General features: G+C 39.4%; 1 non-coding gene across 1 annotated transcript; it reads left to right on the top strand.

The window, feature by feature from the left end:
• The first annotated feature begins 6771 nt into the window (after window positions 1-6771).
• On the top strand, window positions 6772-6879 carry LOC130971589 (small nucleolar RNA R71). The gene has a single exon (XR_009082800.1). It is a non-coding gene; the product is annotated as a small nucleolar RNA R71 (small nucleolar RNA).
• Window positions 6880-23654: the final 16775 nt, after the last annotated feature.

The raw sequence follows: 23654 nt of genomic DNA, 5'->3' as shown, positions 1-23654 counted from the left end.
GCTTCACACTACTAGCTTTATTTGTTATTTCCTTCCCTTTTTATTTCTCTTTTCACCTAAAAATCAACACAAACCCATTTCATAACAATGTACCATAATATATATCATTTGGGTCATGAAATTGCATTGATTCAATGAGATTATGCTCTTTTTTATGGTCCTTTTAGATAAGAAAAAGGGGTAAATGATGCAAGTCTATACTTTATTCGAGATTAGACGACGTAAACTGGCGCTCAACGCCAGTTCCATGCTGCATTCTGGAGTCAAACGCCAGAAACACGTCACGAACCAGAGTTGAACGCCAGAAACAAGTTACAACTTGGCGTTCAACTCCAAAAGAAGTCTCTTCATGTGTAAAGCTCAAGCTCAGCCCAAGCACACACCAAGTGGGCCCCGGAAGTGGATTTCTGCATCAATTACTTACTTCTGTAAACCCTAGTAGCTAGTATAGTATACATAGGACATTTTATTATTGTATTAGACATCCTGGATTGTATTTTTGATCCGGTGATCACATTTTGGGGGCTGGTGGTGCGCGAAATTGTGAACAATACTTTTCACAACTCTCATAATCCCCGGTAATGGCTCCAAAAACGTGGTAGCTCAATACCATGGCATTACACAACTTCGCACAACTAACCAGCAAGTGCACTGGGTCGTCCAAGTAATACCTTACGTGAGTAAGGGTCGATCCCACGGAGATTGTTAGCATTGAAGCAAGCTATGGTCATCTTGTAAATCTTAGTCAGGCAAACTCAAATATATATGATGATGAACGAAAATAATATAAAAGATAAAGATAGTGATACTTATGTATATCATTGGTGTAAGAGCTTCAGACAAGTGTATGAAGATGCCTTCCCTTCCGTCTCTCTGCTTTCCTACTGCCTTCATTCAATCCTTCTTACTCCTTTCCATGGCAAGCTTGTGTAGGGTCTCACTATTGTCAACAGCTACCTCCCATCCGCGCAGTGAAAGCTAATGCACGCACTCTGTCACAGTGCTGCCAATCACCGGTTTGGTTCCCTCCCCTACCGGAATAGAATCACTCTTTTGCGTCTGTCACTAACGCCCAGTAGGTTACAGGTTTGAAGCACGTCACAGTCATTCAATCATTGAATCCTACTCAGAATACCACAGACAAGGTTAGACCTTCCGGATTCTCTTGAATGCTGCCATCAGTTCTTGCCTATACCACGAAGACTCTGATCTCACGGAATGGTTGGCTCGTTTGTCAGGCGAGCACTCGGTTGTCAGGCGATCAACCATGCATCGTGCAATCAGGAATCCAAGAGATATTCACTAAGCCTCGAATGCTTGTAGAACAAGAATGGTTGTCAGTCACCTTGTTCATAGGTGAGAATGATGATGAGTGTCAATCATCACCTTCATCAAGTTGAAGAACAAGTGATATCTTGGTAAAAGAACAAGCGGAATTGAATAGAAGAACAATAGTAATTGCATTAATACTCGAGGTACAGCAGAGCTCCACACCTTAATCTATGGTGTGTAGAAACTCCACCGTTGAAAATACATAAGAACAAGGTCTAGGCATGGCCGAATGGCCAGCCTCCCAAAGGTCTAAGATAGCATAAAACAAAGATAGCTACCAAAGGTCTCTCAAAAAGTCTCTTTATTACAATAGTAAAAGGTCCTACTTATAGAAAACTAGTACATAGGCGAGTAAATGACATAAAAATCCACTTCCGGGCCCACTTGGTGTGTGCTTGGGCTGAGCAATGAAGCTTTTTCGTGTAGAGACTCTCCTTGGAGTTAAACGCCAGCTTTAGTGCCAGTTTGGGCGTTTAACTCCCAATCAGGTGCCAGTTCCGGCGTTTAACGCTGGAATTTCCTGAGGTGACTTTGAACGCCGGTTTGGGCCATCAAATCTTGGGCAAAGTATGGACTATTATATATTGCTGGAAAGCCCAGGATGTCTACTTTCCAACGCCGTTGAGAGCGCGCCAATTGGGCTTCTGTAGCTCCAGAAAATCCACTTCGAGTGCAGGGAGGTCAGAATCCAACAGCATCTGCAGTCCTTTTGAGTCTCTGGATCAGATTTTTGCTCAGGTCCCTCAATTTCAGCCAGAAAATACCTGAAATCACAGAAAAACACACAAACTCATAGTAAAGTCCAGAAAAGTGAAATTTAATTAAAAACTAATAAAATATACTAAAAACTAACTAGATCATACTAAAAATATACTAAAAACAATGCCAAAAAGTATACAATTATCCGCTCATCACAACACCAAACTTAAATTGTTGCTTGTCCCCAAGCAACTGAAGATCAAATAAGATAAAAAGAAGAGAATATGCAATGAACTCCAAAAACATCTATGAAGATCAGTATTAATTAGATGAGCGGGGCTTTTATCTTTTTGCTTCTGAATAGTTTTGGCATCTCACTCTATCCCTTGTAATTCAGAATGATTGGCTTCCTTAGGAACTTAGAATCCAGATAGTGTTAATGATTCTCCTAGTAAAGTATGATGATTCTTGAACATAGCTATTTATTGAGTCTTGGCTGTGGCCCAAAGCACTCTGTCTTCCAGTATTACCACCGGATACATACATGCCACAGACACATAATTGGGTGAACCTTTTCAGATTGTGACTCAGCTTTGCTAAAGTCCCCAATTAGAGGTGTCCAGGGTTCTTAAGCACACTCTTATTTGCCTTGGATCACAATTTTATTTCTTTCTTTTTCTCTTTTTTTTTTTCTTTTTTTTCGAAAATTTTTTTTTTTCGTTTGCTTTTTCTCTTTTTTTTTTCTGCTTTTTCTTGCTTCAAGAATCATTTTTAATGATTTTTCAGATCCTCAGTAACATGTCTCCTTTTTCATCATTCTTTCAAGAGCCAACATTCATGAACCACAAATTCAAAAGACATATGCACTGTTCAAGCATACATTCAGAGAACAAAAGTGTTGCCACCACATCAAAATAATTAAACTATTATAAAATTCAGAATTCCTGCAATTCTTCCCTTTTCAATTAAGCACGTTTTTATTCAAGAAAGGTGATGGATTCATAGGACATTCATAACTTTAAGGCATAGACACTAAGACACTAATGATCACAAGACACAAACATGGATAAACATAAGCATAGAAATTCGAAAAACAGAAGAATAAAGAACAAGGAAATCAAGGAACGGGTCCACCTTAGTGATGGCGGCTCTTTCTTGCTCTTGAAGATCCTATGGAGTGCTTGAGCTCCTCAATGTCTCTTCCTTGTCTTTGTTGCTCCTCCCTCATGATTCTTTGGTCTTCTCTAATTTCATGGAGGAGAATGGAGTGTTCTTGATGCTCCACCCTTAGTTGTCCCATGTTGGAACTCAATTCTCCTAGGGAGGTGTTTAGTTGCTCCCAATAGTTTTGTGGAGGAAAGTGCATCCCTTGAGGCATCTCAGGGATCTCATGATGAGAGGGGTCTCTTGTGTGCTCCATCCTTTTCTTGGTAATGGGCTTATCCTCATCAATGGTGATGTCTCCCTCTATGTCAACTCCAACTGAATAACAGAGGTGACAAATGAGGTGAGGAAAGGCTAACCTTGCCAAAGTGGAGGTCTTGTCCGCCACCTTGTAGAGTTCTTGGGCTATAACCTCATGAACTTCTATTTCTTCTCCAATCATGATGCTATGGATCATGATGGCCCGGTCTATGGTAACTTCGGACCGGTTGCTAGTGGGAATGATTGAGCGTTGTATGAACTCTAACCATCCTCTAGCCACGGGTTTGAGGTCATGCCTTCTTAATTGAACCGGCTTGCCTCTTGAATCTTGCTTCCATTGTGCGCCCTCTTCACATATGGTTGTGAGGACTTGGTCCAACCTTTGATCAAAGTTGACCCTTCTAGTGTAAGGATGCTTATCTCCTTGCATCATAGGCAAGTTGAACGCCACCCTCACACTCTCCGGACTAAAATCCAAGTATTTCCCCGAACCATAGTGAGATAATTCTTTGGATTCGGGTTCACACTTTGGTCATGGTTCTTGGTGATCCATGCATTGGCATAGAACTCTTGAACCATCAAGATTCCGACTTGTTGAATGGGGTTGGTAAGTACTTCCCAACCTCTTCTTCGGATCTCATGGCGGATCTCCGGATATTCACCCTTTTTGAGTGAAAAGGGGACCTCGGGGATCACCTTCTTCAAGGCCACAACTTCATAGAAGTGGTCTTGATGCACCCTTGAGAGGAATCTATCCATCTCCCATGACTCGGAGGTGGAAGCCTTTGCCTTCCCTTTCCTCTTTCTAGAGGTTTCTCCGGCCTTGGATGCCATGATGGTTATGGAAAAACGAAAAAGCAACGCTTTTACCACACCAAACTTAAAATGTTTGCTCGTCCTCGAGCAAAAGAAGGAAGAAGAGAGTAGAAGAAGAAGAAATGAGGAAGAGGGGGAAGGTGGTGTGTTCGGCCAAGAAGGGAAAGAAGGGGTGTTTAGGTTGTGTGAAAATGAAGGGTTGAAGAAGGGTATATATAGGAGAGAGGGGGGGTAATGGTTCGGTCATGATGGGTGGGTTTGGGAGGGAAAGTGGTTTGAATTTGAAGGGTGAGGTTGGTGGGGATTTATGAAGGATGGATGTGAGTGGTGAAGAGAAAGATGGGATTTGATAGGTGAAGGGTTTTTGGGGAAGAGGTATTGAGGTGATTGGTGAATGGGGGAAGAAGAGAGAAAGTGATGGTGGGGTCCTGTGGGGTCCACAGATCCTGTGGTGTCAAGGAAAAGTCATCCCTGCACCAAATGTTGCTCAAAATCACGTTTTGAGCTATTTCTGGCGTTAAACACCGGGCTGGTGCCCATTCCTGGCGTTTAACGCCAGGTTGTTGCCCTTTACTGGCGTTTAACGCCAGTCTGGTGCCCCTTTCTGGCGTTAAACGCCCAGAATGGTGCCAGACTGGGCGTTAAACGCCCAACAGCCAGTATTACTGGCGTTTGAACGCCAGCTTCTTCTCCTCCAGGGTGTGCTGTTTTTCTTCCTGTTTTTCATTCTGTTTTTGCTTTTTTCATTGTTTTTGTGACTTCTTATGATCATCCACCTACAAAAAAGATAAAATAACAAAAGAAAATAGTTAACTATAAAACATTGGGTTGCCTCCCAACAAGCGCTTCTTTAATGTCATTAGCTTGACAGAGGACTCTCATGGAGCCTCAGAAATGCTCAGAACCGTGTTGGAACCTCCCAACACCAAACTTAGAGTTTGACTGTGGGGGCTCTGCTTGGCTCTGTTTTGAGAGAAGCTCTTCATGCTTCCTCTCCATGATGATAGAGGGATGTCCTTGGGCCTTAAACACCAAGGATTCTTCATTCACTTGAATGATCAACTCTCCTCTATCAACATCAATCACAGCCTTTGCTGTGGCTAGGAAGGGTCTGCCAAGGATGATGGATTCATCCATGCACTTCCCAGTTTCTAGGACTATAAAGTCAGTAGGGATGTAATGGTCCTCAATCTTCACCAAAACATTCTCTACAAGTCCATGAGCTTGTTTTCTTGAATTGTCTGCCATCTCTAATGAGATTCTTGCAGCTTGCACCTCAAAGATCCCTAATTTCTCCATTACAGAGAGGGGCATGAGGTTTACACTTGACCCTAAGTCACACAAGGCCTTCTTGAAGGTCATGGTGCCTATGGTACAAGGTATAGAAAACTTCCCAGGATCTTGCCTCTTTTGAGGCAGTTTCTGCCTAGACAAGTCATCCAGTTCTTTGGTGAGCAAGGGAGGTTCATCCTCCCAAGTCTCATTTCCAAATAACTTGTCATTTAGCTTCATGATTGCTCCAAGGTATTTAGCAACTTGCTCTTCAGTGACATACTCATCCTCTTCAGAGGAAGAATACTCATCAGAGCTCATGAATGGCAGAAGTAAGTCCAATGGAATCTCTATGGTCTCATTTTGAGCCTCAGATTCCCATTGAAACCCAGAGGAGATTGGTACACGCCCACTGAGGTCATCTTCAGTGGCGTCCTCCTCCTCTCTTTCCTCTCCACATTCGGCCATGGTTATGGCTTTGCACTCTCCTTTTGGATTTTCTTCTGTATTACTTGGGAGAGTACTAGGAGGGAGTTCAGTAACTTTCTTGCTCAGCTGACCCACTTGTCCTTCCAAATTTCTGATGGAGGACCTTGTTTCATTCATGAAACTTTGAGTGGTCTTTATTAGATCAGAGACCATTGTTGCTAAGTCAGAAGTATTCTGCTTAGAACTCTCTGTCTGTTGCTGAGAAGATGATGGAAAAGGCTTGCTATTGCTAAACCTGTTTCTTCCACCATTATTGTTATTGAAACCTTGTTGAGGTCTCTCTTGATTCTTCCATGAGAGATTTGGGTGATTTCTCCATGAAGAATTATAGGTGTTTCCATAGGGTTCTCCTAGGTAATTCACCTCTTCCATGGAAGGGTTCTCAGGATCATAAGCTTCTTCCTCAGATGAAGCATCCTTAGTACTGTTTGGTGCATTTTGCATTCCAGACAGACTTTGAGAAATCAAATTGACTTGTTGAGTCAATATCTTGTTCTGAGCCAATATGGCATTCAGAGTGTCAATCTCAAGAACTCCTTTCTTCTGACTAGTCCCATTGTTCACAGGATTCCTTTCAGAAGTGTACATGAATTGGTTATTTGCAACCATCTCAATTAGCTCTTGAGCCTCTGTAGGCGTCTTCTTCAGATGAAGAGATCCTCCAGCAGAGCTATCCAAAGACATCTTGGATAGTTCAGAGAGACCATCATAGAAAATACCTATGATGCTCCATTCAGAAAGCATGTCTGAGGGACATCTTCTGATTAATTATTTGTATCTTTCCCAAGCTTCATAGAGGGATTCTCCATCCTTCTGTCTGAAGGTTTGGACTTCCACTCTAAGCTTACTCCATCTTTGTGGTGGAAAGAACTTTGCCAAGAAGGCATTGACTAGCTTTTCCCAAGAGTCCAGGCTTTCTTTAGGTTGAGAATCCAACCATATTCTAGCTCTGTCTCTTACAGCAAAAGGGAATAGCATCAGTCTGTAGACCTCAGGGTTAACCCCATTAGTCTTGACTGTGTCACAGATTTGCAAGAATTCAGCTAAGAACTGATGAGGATCTTCCATTGGAAGTCCATGGAACTTGCAATTCTGTTGCATTAGAGATGCTTAAGCTCAAAGTTGTTTGCTCCAATGGCAGGGATAGAGATGCTTCTCCCATAAAAATCAGGAGTAGGTGCAGTGAAGTCACCCAGCACCTTCCTTGCATTGTTGGCATTGTTGTTGTTTTCGGCTGCCATGTGTTCTTCTTCCTTGAAGAATTCGGTCAGGTCCTCTAGAGAGAGTTGTGCTTTAGCTTCTCTTAGCTTTCTCTTCAAGGTCCTTTCAGGTTCAGGATCAGCTTCAACAAGAATGCCTTTGTCTCTGCTCCTGCTCATATGAAAGAGGAGGGAAAAAGAAAATGTGGAATCCTCTATGTCACAGTATAGAGATTCCTTGAAGTGTCAGAGGAAAAGAGAAATAGTAAGAAGAAGGAGAAGAAGAATTCGAACTTTAATTAGATAAGGTTCGAATTGTGCATTTAGAAGGAGTGGTACTCCATAAATAGAAGGATGTGGGAAGGAGGGAAGAGAATTTTCGAAAATTCAATTAAGAGATTTTGAAAACATTTTGAAAATTTGATTGATAACTTTCGAAAATTAAAAGTGAAAAAGAAATCAAGTGATTTTTGAAAAAGATTTTGAAATTAGAAATTAAAAAGATTTGATTGAAAACTATTTTGAAAAAGATGTGGTTAAAAAGATTTAATTGAAAAGTTATGGTTTTAAAAAGATGTGATTGAGAAGATATGATTTGAAAACAATTTTAAAAGATATGATTTGAAAACAATTTGAAAAGATATGATTTTAAAAATTAATGACTTGCCTAACAAGAAAATATATGATTGAAACATAAAACCGTTCTTAATAAAAAAAAGGCAAAAAATGTTCAATCAAATCATTAATTGTTAGTAAGTATCTTTGAAAAAGGAAAGAAATTGATTTTGAAAACATTTGATTGAAAAGATATGATTTGAAAAAGATTTGATTTTGAAAAACTTTGAAAACTTGAAAAAAATTGATTTTGAAAACAGAATCTTCCCCCTAGCACCATCCTGGCGTTAAACGCCCAGAATGGTATACATTCTGGCGTTTAACGCCCAAAATGCTACCTCTTTGGGCGTTAAACGCCCAACCAGGTGCCCTGGCTGGCGTTTAAACGCCAGTCTGCCTTCTTCACTGGGCATTTTTGAATGCTCAGCTTTTTCTGTATAATTCCTCTGCAGTATGTTCTAAATCTTCAATTCTTTGTATCATTGACTTGAAAAGACACAAATTAAAAATATTTTTGGATTTTTAATAATCAAAATGCAAAAGGAATCAATTAACAATGCATGCAAGACACCAAACTTAGCAGTTTGTATACTACTGACATTAACAATATGAGGATGCATATGAGACACACAAAATGCTTCAAGTCAATAGAATTCAAAGATTAGAACACAAAAATCATCAAGAATTACTTGAGGATCCTTAAGACACATGAATGAATGCATGCAATTGACACCAAACTTAAGATGAGACACTAGACTTAAGCAAGAAACATCAAATATTTTTGGTTTTTATGATTTTGTAAATTTTTTTTGTGTTTTTCGAAAATTAAGTGGGAAAAGGTATCAAAATTCTTAATGAGAATTCCAGGAATCAGTGCAATACTAGTCTAAGACTCCGGTCCAGGAATTAGACATGGCTTCACAGCCAGCCAAGCCTTCAAGGAAAGCTTCGGTCCAAAACACTAGACATGACCAAAGGTCAGCCAAATCTTAGCAGATCACTGCTCCAAGAGCAAAATTGATGAGAATCAACAAGCTCTTGTGGTGATAAGTTGAAACCTCGGTCCAATCAGATTAGACATGGCTTCTCAGCCAGCCAGATTTCAACAAATCATCATGAAACTCTAGAATTCATCTTCAAGAATTTCGAAAAAATAAATACCTAATCTAAGCAACAAGATGAACCGTCAGTTGTCCAAACTAGAACAATCCCAGGCATTGTTACCAAAAGCTTGCTCAAGACTTGAACAATCCCCGGCAACGGCGCCAAAAACTTGGTGCGCGAAATTGTGAACAATACTTTTCACAACTCTCATAATCCCCGGTAATGGCTCCAAAAACGTGGTAGCTCAATACCATGGCATTACACAACTTCGCACAACTAACCAGCAAGTGCACTGGGTCGTCCAAGTAATACCTTACGTGAGTAAGGGTCGATCCCACGGAGATTGTTAGCATTGAAGCAAGCTATGGTCATCTTGTAAATCTTTGTCAGGCAAACTCAAATATATATGATGATGAACGAAAATAATATAAAAGATAAAGATAGTGATACTTATGTATATCATTGGTGTAAGAGCTTCAGACAAGTGTATGAAGATGCCTTCCCTTCCGTCTCTCTGCTTTCCTACTGCCTTCATTCAATCCTTCTTACTCCTTTCCATGGCAAGCTTGTGTAGGGTCTCACTGTTGTCAGCAGCTACCTCCCATCCGCGCAGTGAAAGCTAATGCACGCACTCTGTCACAGTGCTGCCAATCACCGGTTTGGTTCCCTCCCCTACCGGAATAGAATCACTCTTTTGCGTCTGTCACTAACGCCCAGTAGGTTACAGGTTTGAAGCACGTCACAGTCATTCAATCATTGAATCCTACTCAGAAAACCACAGACAAGGTTAGACCTTCCGGATTCTCTTGAATGCTGCCATCAGTTCTTGCCTATACCACGAAAACTCTGATCTCACGGAATGGTTGGCTCGTTTGTCAGGCGAGCACTCGGTTGTCAGGCGATCAACCATGCATCGTGCAATCAGGAATCCAAGAGATATTCACTAAGCCTCGAATGCTTGTAGAACAAGAATGGTTGTCAGTCACCTTGTTCATAGGTGAGAATGATGATGAGTGTCAATCATCACCTTCATCAAGTTGAAGAACAAGTGATATCTTGGTAAAAGAACAAGCGGAATTGAATAGAAGAACAATAGTAATTGCATTAATACTCGAGGTACAGCAGAGCTCCACACCTTAATCTATGGTGTGTAGAAACTCCACCGTTGAAAATACATAAGAACAAGGTCTAGGCATGGCCGAATGGCCAGCCTCCCAAAGGTCTAAGATAGCATAAAACAAAGATAGCTACCAAAGGTCTCTCAAAAAGTCTCTTTATTACAATAGTAAAAGGTCCTACTTATAGAAAACTAGTACATAGGCGAGTAAATGACATAAAAATCCACTTCCGGGCCCACTTGGTGTGTGCTTGGGCTGAGCAATGAAGCTTTTTCGTGTAGAGACTCTCCTTGGAGTTAAACGCCAGCTTTAGTGCCAGTTTGGGCGTTTAACTCCCAATCAGGTGCCAGTTCCGGCGTTTAACGCTGGAATTTCCTGAGGTGACTTTGAACGCCGGTTTGGGCTATCAAATCTTAGGCAAAGTATCGACTATTATATATTGCTGGAAAGCCCAGGATGTCTACTTTCCAACGCCGTTGAGAGCGCGCCAATTGGGCTTCTGTAGCTCCAGCAAATCCACTTCGAGTGCAGGGAGGTCAGAATCCAACAGCATCTGCAGTCCTTTTGAGTCTCTGGATCAGATTTTTGCTCAGGTCCCTCAATTTCAGCCAGAAAATACCTGAAATCACAGAAAAACACACAAACTCATAGTAAAGTCCAGAAAAGTGAAATTTAATTAAAAACTAATAAAAATATACTAAAAACTAACTAGATCATACTAAAAATATACTAAAAACAATGCCAAAAAGTATACAAATTATCCGCTCATCAGCTGGCCATTTGGCCATGCCTGGACCACCATCACTTATGTATTTTCAATGGTGGAGTTTATACACACCATAGATTAAGGGTGTGGAGCTCTGTTGTACATCGAGTTTTAATGCAATTACTAATATTTTCTATTCAATTCAGTTTATTCCAGTTCTAAGATATTCGTTGCACTTCACCATGACGAATGTGATGATCCATGACACTCATCATCATTCTCACCTATGAATGCGTGACTGACAACCACTTCCGTTCTACCTTAGACCGAACGCATATCTCCTAGATTCCTTAATTAGAATCTTCGTGGTATAAGCTAGAATTGATGGCGGCATTCATGAGAGTCCGGAAAGTCTAAACCTTGTCTGTGGTATTCCGAGTAGGATTCAGGGATTGAATGACTGTGACGAGCTTCAAACTCGCGATTGTTGGGCGTGATGACAAACGCAAAAGAATCAATGGATTCTCTTCCGGCATGATCGAGAACCGACAGATGATTAATCATGCTGTGACAGAGCTTTTGGACCTTTTTCACTGAGAGGATGGGATGTAGCCATTGATAACGGTGATGCCCTACATACAGCTTGCCATGGAAAGGAATAAGAAGGATTGAAGGAAGGCATTAGGAAAGCAGCGATTTAGAAGGAGCACAGCATCTTCATACGCCTATCTAAAATTCCCATCAATGATTTACATAAGTATTTTTATCTTTATTTTCTGTTTATTTATTTATTATTATTCGAAAACTCCATAACCATATATTATCTGCCTAACTGAGAATTTACAAGAAGACCATAGCTTGCTTCATACCAACAATCTCCGTGGGATCAACCCTTACTCACGTAAGGTTTATTACTTGGACGACCCAGTGCACTTGCTAGTTAGTTGTGCGGAGTTGTGAAGAAAGTGCTGAGTTATAAATGCGCATACCAAGTTGAATGCCATTGTTAGAGATCACAATTTCATGTACCAGTTGATTCATCAACAAAATATTGTGCCAATTGTCTAATTTGCTCTTCTTGATTTTTCCTTGAGATTTCCATATCTTCAATCACCTCTCTTACATTTTGCCTTAAAAACTCACTGAGTTGGGCAATGAAGAGATATCTCTTGGAGAGTTCTTCTATTGCAAATTCTAGAAGATTTTGTGGAGGTGCATAGGTTGGACAATTACGGGATGATAGTTCTTGAATAATGGGGTATGCAGCATTAAAATCCCAGCCAAAATTTCGGTAGTTATCATAACAATATGAACTATTTTGTGGCTCTGGGAGGTATTCTATTTTATTTGATTGCTCATACTCTATCATTCTTTGATGATATTCCCAGCCACCATTAGGATAATGACTAGAATCATTTTATGGTGGTGGGCAATATCCCATATGACATGATTGATCAAAATGTGAGTTAAACTCCATTCTTACTTGCAAAATGCTCTGTCTCAAACAATAATCCCCAAAAGAAATTGGAATCCCCATTGTCACAGATGAGGAATTCTTAGTGGGGCAATAACACAAACACCTTACTAGCAAGAGAAAATTGAAAATTAAAAAAAAAACTTAAATGAAACAAAACAAAAAGAAAAGTGTCTAATCTAGGTAATCAACCAACCGGTAGTTTGTTAATCACAATTAATCCCCAGCAACGGCGCTGATGACAAGTTATCATATGCTAGCTTTGCAAGCATTTTTCACTTGTTTTATTAGGTTTTATGCACTTTCTTGCATTGTAAGTAAGTAATTTGGAGTGGAATTACATGGTTTTATTGAATCAATCAACCACCCTTTAATTGACACAAAATCATGAGGTTTAAGCTAAAATTAATTAGTTTTTAAATGAATTTTAAACCTTGTGAATTTGGTGATACTTTAATTGGTTGTTTTGATTACTTGTAAGTGAAGAAAAGAAAGAAATAATGAAAGCATGGCCTAAGGAATAAGAAAGCGTGGCTCAACAATAAGAGAAGTCAAAAAGCTCTCTCAAAGAGCTCAAAGCTCTCCACAAGAGCTTTATTCAAGGCCAAGAAAGCAAGGGTGCAAGGAAGCTCGGTTTTCCCAATTAACCGAGCACAATAAAGCACCAAGGAAGCAAGAAAAATCAATTGAGCTCGGTTAATGGCATTAACTTTTTTGGGCTCCTCTTCAAAGAAAAAAAAAAGTGAAAAACCAAGGAGTGAAGGCTACAAGGTTCGAACCCATGAGCTGTGAGAAGGATGGAGCGCTACTCTAAAAAGAAATTAGCTAAAATGGGTTGGCAAGGGCTTGAACCAAGGTGCTTGCACTCAAGGCATGCGCTACCTTTGTTTTCTTAACAAGAAAAATTGGTGCTGAATTGCCTCCACCAGGATTCAAACAAGGAGCCTCCCATCCAAGCAAGGAGTGCTCGGCTCTCCCCACTCACTGAGCGTAACACTTTGACATGGTCAGGGAGTGTGATGCGCGACTTGACACGGACCAGGAGGGGGTTGTGCACACCAAAAATTTGAGGCCAAAGCAACATTGAAGCTCGGCTCTCCCCACTCACCGAGCACTCTACTGGGAGTGTCTCATAGGCCATGATAAAAAATTCAAATAAAAATTCCAATTTAATTCAATTCTTCACCAAATTAAAAATCCCACATCATCAAAGGCACAAGAACAAGCTAGAATTAGCATTTTCATTTAATTGTAATTTGTTTTACATTTCAACTTCATTTTCATTTTTATTTTGTAAAGCCTATATAAAGGCATCAATTCCATTTTGTTAGAGAAAGCTGGCTCCACTAGGGAGCATTAGGAGTGGAGAGCTCTCTCTTTTAGTTTTTCCTTTTTGAATTTGAATTTTTGATTGGGAGTGAAGGAATTCTGTTTCATTCTTGATCTGAAACTTCTCTTTGTTCTTCTTCTACATAATCTTAGTGAGTTGAGAATTGAATTTGAGTTTTCATTTACTGCTTCCATCTTTCTTTCTTCTGTAAATTGTTTTCTGCTGGATCAAGGAAGGAATTGAGATCTAGACTAGTTTTCTAGTCTCATTGAGCCTTTGAGCTCTTGAATTTCCTTTCTAGCTCTTGAAATTGAGTTGAATTTACTTTCTGTTTTGTTCTTCACTGAAATTTTCCCTTTCTGTTTAGATTTGCTGCAACTCTCAATTTACTTTCCTGCACTTTTGTTCCTTTGCAATTTATGTTTGAGTTTGCTGTGAGCTTGATTAACATTTCCTGCAATTTAAATTTCCTTGCACCTCAATTTCCTTTTCTATGATGCTATTTACTTTCCTTGTCTTTTAAGATTCTTTCCTTTGTTCTAAGCTTTGATTTACTGCCTCTTTAATTTCCAGCACCCAACCCCTTTTACATTTCGTGAAATTTATATTTCTTGTCATTTAAGATTTTATCAATTTACTTTTCTTGCTCTTTAAGTTTTCTGCCCATTTACATTCTGCAGCTTTAAATTCACTGCGATTTCCTTTCTGTTGGCTACATTTCATTCAATTCACCAATGTTAACTTGACTAAACTAATCACCCACTAAAGTTGCTTGATCCATCAATCCCTGTGGGATCGACCTCACTCTAAGTGAGTTGTTACTACTTGATGTGACCCGGTACACTTGCCGGTGAGTTATGTGTGTTGGAATTCGTTTTCCAAAAACACCATCAGGCGCCATAAAACTTGATGATTGGAATTCACTCCCCATATAAAATGAATCTGTTCTTTATCAAGCGCACCAAATATCGTCAAGTAATAACCCACTAGTTGTGGGGTCAAATCCACAGAGATTAACGGATTAAAGCAAACAATAGTTAATTGATTATCCTAGTTAGACTATCATAATTGGAGTGATAATCAAACAAGAAAATGTAAATAACATGAAAGTAAAAGAAAGCAATAAAGTGCAAGAAAGTAAATGGCTAGGAAAATAAAGTACAAGAAATTAAAATATTGGAGATGTAAAGTGCAGAAAATGTAAATAAGCATAAAGTAAATAAAAGAAAGATAAAATAAACATTGGGATCAAGAGATATTTCATTCTAGGGATTAATTGATTTCATCTCATCTTCAATCATGCAACTCATTGACCTCTTGGCAATCATGATTGATTGAGCCCCAATCCCTTGGTGACGCAATCTATCAAACCTTGATCAACAACCAATTCTTTGGTCTAATTGCTCATGAGAAGAGATGAGGAATTGTCCCTGATTATACCACACACTTTCCTAGATCCAAATAGTGGGTGGATTATATGTCACCATAACCACTCACCAAAACCTAAATCTATTCAAGTGTGAGAAAGAATTTCAAGCATGGTTTTATGTTTCCTCTTCCAAGGTTCCCATGAAACCCAATTGCATTCAATCTCTTTTCCAAGATGATTGAATGCTAGAATGAAGAACGAAATTCTTTCAAGTAAATCAAAGAGAGATGAAGAGAAGAAGAATAATAATAACAATCAATCCATTGAAAAATAATAGAGCTCTCTTTCCCAATGGAAAGAGTTAGTAATTCATAACTAAAAGATATTTACAAAAGTAAGAAATAAGGGAAAGAGGAGAGAAGTGTGGGTGAGAAGAGGGAGTCCGAAGACCCCTCTCTAGCAAAATTATTCCAGCCAAAAAGATCTCCCAATTCTATGAAAATAAGGCCTTTATATAGGCTCTCCTAAATTAGAAGCTTAAATGAAATTGAAAGCAAATTATAATGAAGATAAACTATTCTATATTCTTCTTGTGGCCTTGATTGATTGATGAGTGTGGCTTGAATGAGTGGTGGAGTGGGCTTGGTTGAAGGTTAGGGAATGCAGGAAGAAGTTGAAGTGCCATGCCCACTTGAATTTGCTCTTTGGAGTATGACCCTCTTTGCCACGTTAAAAGTATGGAGATGTTTGGGCATCAAATTGAATTTCCATTATTAAGTATTATATATATTTGGAAAGCCTTGGATGTTAGCTTTCCAACACCTTTAGAATCAACTCATTTGGACCTCTATAGCTCAAGTTATGCCCAATTAAAGGTGAAGAGGTCAGTCTACCAAGTAGCCCGGCGTGCCACGCCCACTTCTGGCGTGCCACGCCCACTTCTGGCGTGCCAAGCCCCCTGTGTTGTAAAACTGGCGTGCCACACCCACTCTTTGGTGTGCCATGCCCTATATGTTCCTCTCTGGCCTTTTGAACTGGCGTGCCATGCCCAAATCTTCAAGTGGCATGCCCATTATGAAAATAGAGCTGGCGTGCCACGCTTTCGCTATCAAGTGGCACGCCCAGGTTTTGCAATGCTAAAATAATGGCCTTTTCACCTCTAGCTTTAATGTCTACTATTAAGTGTTATATATCGTTGGAAAGCGCTTGATGTCAGCTTTCCAACACCACCAAGCAAACCTCATTTGGACATCTACAACTCAAGTTATGTTCCTTTGAATATGAAGAGTCCAGGCTGGTAACTCTGCAGTGACGTGTTTTTCTCTGTGTGTTTTTCGGGTCAATATCTTCCTTAATTTCAGTTTCCATTATAAAGTGTTATATATGATTGGAAAGCCCTAGATGTCTAATTTTTAATGGCACTCGAATCACCTCATTTGGAGTTGTGTAGCTCAAGATATCTTTATTTGAATGAGAGAGGTCAGGCTGGTATATGCCCCAGCGTGCCACGCCAATGCTTTGGCGTGCCACGCCCATAGTGGGGCTCAAAATAACTCCTCTGGAACTTAAGCCTGGCATGCCATGCCCATATCACCAAGTGGCACGCCCATGTTGGAACTGCATTCTTTCAAGTTTGGCGTGCCACGCCTAGAACCCAAGTGGCACGCCCAAGTCACAATTAAGGTTAGTGTGCCACGCCTTCGTCATCAAGTGGCACGCCCATGTTGAACTCTTCAATCTCTCTTGTTGGAATTTTTGCCTGGCGTGCCATGCCAAGAACACCAAGTGGCACGCCCATTGATAAGAATAGGCTTGAAAAGCTTGGCGTGCCACTCCCAGAGCTCCGAGTGGCACGCCCATTATTGAGAGTTGATTTAAAAGCTTGGCGTGCCACGCCCAGAGCTTCAAGTGGCATGCCCAGCTTCACACACCTAGCTTTATTTATTATTTCCTTTCTCTTTTGTTGCTCTTTTCACCTAAAAATTAGCACAAACCCATTTCAAAGCAATGTACCATAATATATATCATTTGGGTCATGAAATTGTATTGATTCAATGAGATTATGCTCTTTTTATGGTCCTTTTAGATAAGAAAAAGGGGTAAATGATGCAAGTCATCACGTACGCACCCTTGCAAAATTCGCCATTGTGCGTATGCATTAGGGGTTGTGTGTACGCACAAGTCTTCATTTCTTCCTTTGGACTAGGCATTGAAGACGCTTGCTGGTGAAATTGATGGTGAGCGTGGTGAGCGAGCGCGACACCTCCCAGGAGAGCGCTATGCTTGGTTAAGAGAGCCATATAGAGAGCGTTGAGGTGTTGAGGACTGGCACTCTCCAGCAAGCTTGCTGGCGAGCGCCAGTGGCGAACGTGGCTTTTGTGATGCTTGTGCTTGAGGCATGGAAGCGGCAAGGTTGTGACGTGGTTGATGAGTGATGGCCCTCTCTAGTGAGCTTGATGCAGAGCCCAAGTAGAGAGCGTGGAGTGAGCATTGATGTGGAATTGTTGGCACTTTCTGGCGAGCATGATTGCAAGCGTGGGAGAAGAGCGTGGCCTTGCTTAAGGGTTGGTGGAAGTGGCACTCTCCAGCAAGCTTGCTGGAGAGCGTGGGCCAAGAGCATGGTGACAAGTTTGGTATATGGTGTCAAGGCATGAAGGGAAATGGCGCTCTCCAGCAAGCTTGCTGGAGAGCGTGAGGGGTGGGCATGACAAGGTTGGTGTTTGTTGAGGGTCTTGACAAGGTTGCATGGTGTGGCACTCTCTAGCAAGCTTGTTAGAGAGCGTGGGTGTTGAGGGAATATTTCGATTGGTATAGAATTTCACACAAATGAATTCTCGTTGCAAGTATAGTTCTACACCAACAAACAATCCTTCCAATCAAAAATTTGGTTTTGTCACAAGTACAAACCCCAAATAAGAATTAACCGAAGTATTTAAACTCTGGGTTATCTCACAAGGAATTGCAATGAAGTGATCAATTATTAGCTATAAAGATGCAAGGGGGTTTGATTTTATGTTTTGTCAAAAAAAAAATAGATGACAAGAAGGTAAAATGACAAGAACTAATAAAATAAAGGAAAACTACTCTTGGCTAGACATAAGTAATTGAGATCACCATCATTGTCTACAAACCATATATTGACAATTATGAGGAACCAAGCTCATTAAGTCTACCTCCAAAAGCTTTAAGTACGTATAATCAACTCCTAAGCTTGAGGTACGTCAAATGGCTTGATCAACATCAACCCATAAGTCCCAACCTATCTACTAATTAAATTAGTAGTGGGTTAGTGTCAACGAGTATCAAATTGATCACCAAGGGTTCTCAAATCACCAAATCATTGAGACCCAATGACTCAAGGTCACTCAATTCCCTTAGCCTAGGCCAAGAGTAAAGAGAACTATTCAAAAACTAGAGGAAACATTTCATCAAACACCTAGAATGCAATAAAAATAAACATCACAAAATGCAAGAATTAACAAGATCCATAACCATCATGAGCAATAAATCAAAAGTAACAATGAAGATAAGCATAAAAGAAACATGGAAACATAAAAGTGCATTAGAAAAAATTAAGATCCAACAATGATTCATCAACATAAAAGAGAACAAAACAAGAAATTAACAAGAGAAAGTAAGAAGATCAAGACAATATAACACTAAAACATAAAGAGAATTGAACTCAAAACGAGAATTGAAAGATCAATTTGAGAGAGATTAACCTAACTTTAACCTAATCTCTACCCTAAATCTAGAATTCTACCCTAAAACATGATCAAAACTAACTATGACTACTTGGTTCATTCCCCCTCTAATCTTTGGGTTCAATAGCATCAGAAATGAGTTGAATTGGGCCCAAAATGAGCTAGAAATCGCTGGCCACAAATTGCTTTTTAAAAATCACGTGCAACATCAGTGCGTACGCGTATGGTGCATGTATGCATCCCTAGATGCAGAGCAACTATGGAAAATTTATATGATTTTGAAGCCCCGGATGTTAGCTTTCCAACGCAACTAAAACCGCTTCATTTGGACCTCTGTAGCTCAAGTTATCGTCGATTGAGTGCGAAGAGGTCAGGCTTGACAACTTTACGGTTCCTCCATTTCTTCATGAGTTCTCCCACTTTGCTTGCTTTTCTCCTCACTTCTTCCATCCAATACTTGCCTTATAAACCTAAAATCACTCAACAAATACATCAAGGCATCGGATGGAATTAAGGTGAGTTAAAATCACCAATTTAAGGGCCTAAAAAGCATGTTTTCACAATTAAGCACAATTCAAGGGAGAATTACAAAACCATGCTATTTCATTGAATAAATGTGGGAAAAGTTGATAAAACCCTCCAAATTAAGCACAAGATAAACCATAAAATTGGGGTTTATCCAACCTCCCCACACTTAAACCAAGCATGTCCTCATGCTAAGAATAAAGAAGGACAAGAAAAAGGGGTATGAACATTTATTCAATGCAAATAAACTACATGCACCTATCTATATGAATGTAACTAATTGCAAATGATTCTACCTACTTGGTTAAAAGTAAATCAATCCCCAAGAACACATATGCACATGTAGGGCTAAGTAGTATGATGATTCATAAATCCTACCAATTCAAAAATGTAAAAAAGAAGTCCAAATAGACTTGCAAGAAGAAAGCTCATGAAAGCCGGGAACAAGGAATCGAGCATCGAACCCTCACCGGAAGTGTATCCGCTCTAATCGCTCAAGTGTATAGGGTCGATCACTCAATTCTCTTCTAATCATGCTTTCCATGATTTGTTTTTCATCTAACAATCAACAATTATTCATTGCATGTATACATTCATCATGAGGACTTATTCATAGGTTGTAATGGGGCTAGGGTAAAGGTAGGGATGCATATGGTTAAGTGAGCATGGAATTTGAATCTTTGATTAACCTAAGCTCTCACCAAACACATATAACAACCTATACAATTCTAACACACAACCTAGCTACCCATGATTCTCACTTTATCACATACTCATGCATTCTTTTTAATTCACCACACATATGCATTGATTTTGATTGAACTTTACCTTGGGGCATTTTTGTCCCCTTTTTATTGCTCTTTTTTTTCTCTTTTTTTCTATATATATATTTTTTTTTCTTTTCTATTTTTTTATATGTATATATATTTTTTTCTACTAAAGTATATACAAACGTATCAATGCTTATGGTTTTATATATTTAATACACGAGTATGTACCCAATTCCCAAAATTTTCAACAAAAATAGAAATTACACTTTTACTTCAACCAATGTCTCAAGTTTCCCTTACCCAAATAATAAATATTCTCACTAGCCTAAGCTAATCAAAGATCCAAATTAAGGACATTTATTGTTTTTCGCTTAGGGGTAGTGATGTGCTATAATTAAGAACAAAAGGGATTAAATAGGCTCAAATTAGCTAACAATGGTTGCTGAAAAGTAGGCTATTTGGGTAAGTGAGCTAAATAAAATGATGGTCTCAATCATATAAATGCATGTATACATGGAATAATGGACATATAGAATCAAAAAAAGCAAGGATTACAATCATAGAAAAAGAACAATGCACACAAGAATGGAAATAAGTGGTTATAAGATGTAACCATACAATTAGGCTCAAAACTCACATGCTTGTGTTCTTAGCTCAAAAACCATGTTCCAAAATACATTCTTCAAGCAAGTTCAACAAAAAAAAATTTTCAAGTTGGTAGGATGCCCTAAAAACAGTTTCTTGGAAAAGAAACCATCACCCTAACCAAGTAGTCCTAACATAAAAGAAAGTGGTAAAATATGTACAAATTCTAACTAACATGTAACCTATCATGCAATGCAACAACTAACTAGTAGAGAAATTTAAAAAAAAAAATTTGGTGTTGAGAAAGGAAGTTGTTACCCATGGAGATTGGCCGGACGACCTCCCCACACTTAAAGATTTGCACCGTCTTCGGTGCATACAAAGAAGAGCAAGGTGGACGGGTTGCTACAATTTGTTGAGCTTCTTCAAAAGGTTGTGTGGATGACTTATTTGTTGCCCCCATTTAGAAGCTTTTCCTTTCCCTCTTGGTGGCCATCCTAAAAGGAAAGAAAAAGAAAGAAAATTAAGCCTATAACAAAGATATCAAAGCAAATAGAACATAGCTGGGGGTTAATGCCAAATAAGAGTAAGGTTCTCACTACATGTTAGCTACGCATGTAAGTGGGAAAGCAATATAGGCAGAGGCATATCACTACACTTGATGCAAGGGTAAAGTCAAAGCATGAAGAGCATGTTGAGCATCAAGTTCAAACAGAAATTGACACAAACAAGATTAATGGTAGGCATGAGAGCATTTGATCCTATCCTAACTCAATGATAATGAAACGTAAAAACAAAGAATAATGAGTTAGAAAGGATTAAAGCACTAATCTTGTGTGTATGTCAAATATCACAATTAATGCAACAAGTCACAAGGCACCAAAATAATACAAGAAGTTCCCAACAATTGAGTAAGAGAATCCAACACCATTATTAAAATAAGAACATAGAAAAAAAATAATAACAAGCTATAAAACAAAATTAAAATGCACTGAATGATAATATGAAAATGCAATATATAAAAGAAAATGAAAATAAGAAAAATAAAAAGTGGAATTTTGGAAAGAAAAGAAGAAAGAAAAGAAAGTAAAAAAGGAAGAAAGAAGGAGAAAGAAGAGAGAAGGAGAAAAGGAGAAGAGAACAGAGCAGAAACAGGAGAAACAGGGCAGGGAAGGCAACGCGTACGCGTGCATGGTCAATTTGGCGACTGACGCGGACGCGTCATGCATGCGTGCGCGTGGGTCGCAGGCACAGAATAGACACAAACTGGGCATAGCTTTCTGGTTTTTGACCAGAGAGTGCAGAATGCACAACCGACGTGCTCACGCACAGCACGCTTGCGCGTGGATGCTCCCCTTTTTTTTAAGATGCTTAGAACAAAAACAGGGCACTCTCCTAATCTACAAGCATTCCAAAACAATCAAAAATCAAATTTAACAACAAATCTTTTTAGTTTTTGAAAAATTTTCTAATACAAAACAAACAAAACTTACACTTTAAGTAAAATACAATCTAACAACAACTACTCTAATCAAAACATGAATTTAACAAACAACCTATCAATAAAAGCAAAATGTATAAGAGTATAGAAAATAAGGGAAACTACCTACAATGGCAACTCAATTCATTCATTTATTATATCTACAAGAGAATGGAAAGAGTTTACCATGGTGGGGTGTCTCCCACCTAGCACTTTTAGTTTAAGTCCTTAAGTTGGACATTTGGTGGAATCCTTGCCATGGTGGTTTACGCTTGAATTCATCTTGGAACTCCCACCAATGCTTGGTTCTCCATTGTGCCCCAAAATTTCCAATAAGTTTCACCAAGTCTTGATGGAGTCCTTCACCAAGTCTTGATGGAGTCCTTCACAAGCTAAGGATTCCCCGGCAACGACGCCATTTTGATGAGTGAATCTTTCGATTGGTATAGAATTTCACACAAATGAATTCTCGTTGCAAGTATAGTTCTACACCAACAAACAATCCTCCCAATCAAAAATTTGGTTTTGTCACAAGTACAAACTCCAAATAAGAATTAACCGAAGAATTTAAACTCTGGGTCGTCTCACAAGGGGGTTTCATTTTATATTTTGGCAAAAAAAAATAGATGACAAGAAGGTAAAATGACAAGAACTAATAAAATAACGGAAAAGTACTTGGTGGACGAAATTGTGATCACATTATATGTTTCTTGGATTTTGAATGAAAGCTTATTTATGGCACTGCCATGTTCTAATTATTTTGAGATGAAGGCTTCTAAGGGGCAGCACCTGTGTGAGGTTTTCTTTATTGGAATTCACAACTCCGCTCAACTAACCAGCAAGTGTACTGGGTCGTCCAAGTAATAACCTTACGTGAGTAAGGGTCGAATCCACAGAGATTGTTGGTATGAAGCAAGCTATGGTCACCTTGTAAATCTCAGTTAGGGAGATTAAAATAGTTTATGGTTTTCGAAAATAAAAAGAGATAAATAATAAAAAGGATAGAAACACTTATGCAGATTCATTGGTAGGAATTTCAGATAAGCGGAATGGAGATGCTGTAGAGCTCTCGGACGCCTGCTTTCCTACTGCTTCCACTCAATCCTTCTTACTCCTTTCCATGGCAAGCTGTATGTAGGGCATCACCGTTGTCAGTGGCTACATCCCATCCTCGCAGTGAAAGCTAATGCTCACGCACTCTGTCACAGTACGGCCAATCACCGGTTGGTTCCCTCCCCTACTGGAATAGAATCCCTCTTTTGCGTCTGTCACTAACGCCCAGCAGGTTACAGGTTTGAAGCTCGTCACAGTCATTCAATCCCAGAATCCTACTCGGAATACCATAGACAAGGTTTAGACTTTCCGGATCCTCATGAATGCCGCCATCTATCTAGCTTATACCACGAAGATTCTGTTGGGGAATCTAAGAGATACACATTCAAGCTCTGTTGCATGTAGAACGTAAGTGGTTGTCAATCACGCGCGTTCATAGGTGAGAATGATAATGAGGGTTATCTAACTCATCACATTCATCATGTTCTTGAGTACGAATGAATATCTTGGAATAAGAATAAGATAGAGAATTGAATAAAAGAAAATAGAACTTCATTAATCTTTGAGGTACAGCAGAGCTCCACACCCT

This window comes from Arachis stenosperma, chromosome 3, assembly GCF_014773155.1.
Source record: "Arachis stenosperma cultivar V10309 chromosome 3, arast.V10309.gnm1.PFL2, whole genome shotgun sequence".
NCBI classification, from domain to species: Eukaryota; Viridiplantae; Streptophyta; class Magnoliopsida; order Fabales; family Fabaceae; genus Arachis; species Arachis stenosperma.
Note: the sequence above shows the minus strand (reverse complement) of the source record. Positions and strands in the feature narration are given on the sequence as shown.